Genomic DNA, 1,239 nt, shown 5'->3' on the forward strand with positions numbered 1-1,239 from the left:
CCGCGAGGCCCGCGGTGTTGGGGCCGAGGGAGAGCCGGCGTGGTGCAGGGGCCTATGGCTGCCCGCCCCCAGCCGTGTGCCGTGTGTTTTGTGCGTGTTGTCCCGTGAAAGAGAGAAGCCGGCGGGCTGCCATGTCCCCTGCATTCTGGTGCATGCCGCCTGGCCCTCCGCGTGGAGGCCGGGCCAAGCCCGGGTGCCTGGGCCACCTCCGAAGGACGGCATTTGTGAGGTCGGCGTCACCCCTTGCGGGGGAAGGCGGTCAGGGGCGCGGGCTCCCACGCCTCTTGGCTGGCCTTCAGAGAGTGGGTTGTTCCAGTGGTTTTTTTTTCCCTCCCCTTCCATTTTCTGTGTGCTCGTACGGTCGAAGCCAGGGGCGCGCCCGAGCGTCCTCAGCACCAGAGTAACAAAAAGGGGCCACTCAGCGTGAGCAGTGCCCGAAAGGCAGACAACTCTTAGCGGTGGATCACTCAGCTCTTGCGTCAATGAAGAACGCAGCTAGCTGCGAGAATTAATGTGAATTGCAGGACACACTGATCATCGACACTTTGAACGCACTTGCAGCCCTGGGTTCCTCCAGGGGCTACGCCTGTCTGGGCGTCGCTTGACAATCAATCGCCGTCCAGGGGCCACCCCAGTTGCGTGGCTGGGGTCGCCTCGCAGGCCCGTTGCCTGCAGCGGGCGGCGGCGGCAGCGGTGGCGGCGGCATCCTGCCGGTGCCCGGAGGGAAGGCGGTCAGGGGTTCGGCGAGGGAAGCGTTTCCCTAGGCGGGCCTTGATCCCTTCCCTGCAGCCCAGCAGGCGTCGTCATTGTCGCGGTTGTCATCATTGTCGTGGTCGCCGTGCAGGGCCTTCATCCCCCTAAATGCAGACTCGGGGAGCGCTCCGTTGCTCCCCCCTCCTGGAGCGAGCCGCTGGGTGGAGCTCATCCTCGCTGGGGCCGCGCCGTGGATGCGGTGGCGCGGCGGCCTGGGGAGAGCGAGAGACAGCGTCGAAAGGCACCGCTGAGGGCCGAGAGAAAGAGAGAGGAGGGTGAGAAGGGGAGGCGAGGCACGGACCTCGCCCCTGGCCTCCCCCCTTGTGCAGTCGGCTGTCTGCGGGTGGGAACCATGGCAGTACCATGCCGTGCTGCCACGCACGCGTGGGAGGCGACAGCGCCTGGGATGGGGGTTCCGACCCCCTCCTCTCCCTTCGCCCGCCCCCCTCCTCTTCTGTCACGGTCTGAGGGCGCGCCCGAGGGGCG

General features: G+C 67.1%; 1 non-coding gene across 1 annotated transcript; it reads left to right on the plus strand.

Annotated features, from left to right (window-relative positions):
• Window positions 1-447: 447 nt before the first annotated feature.
• LOC143694713 (5.8S ribosomal RNA) lies at window positions 448-600 on the plus strand. The gene has a single exon (XR_013183362.1). It is a non-coding gene; the product is annotated as a 5.8S ribosomal RNA (ribosomal RNA).
• The last annotated feature ends 639 nt before the right edge of the window (window positions 601-1,239 follow it).

Source organism: Agelaius phoeniceus, chromosome 8, assembly GCF_051311805.1.
Source record: "Agelaius phoeniceus isolate bAgePho1 chromosome 8, bAgePho1.hap1, whole genome shotgun sequence".
NCBI classification, from domain to species: domain Eukaryota; kingdom Metazoa; phylum Chordata; class Aves; order Passeriformes; family Icteridae; genus Agelaius; species Agelaius phoeniceus.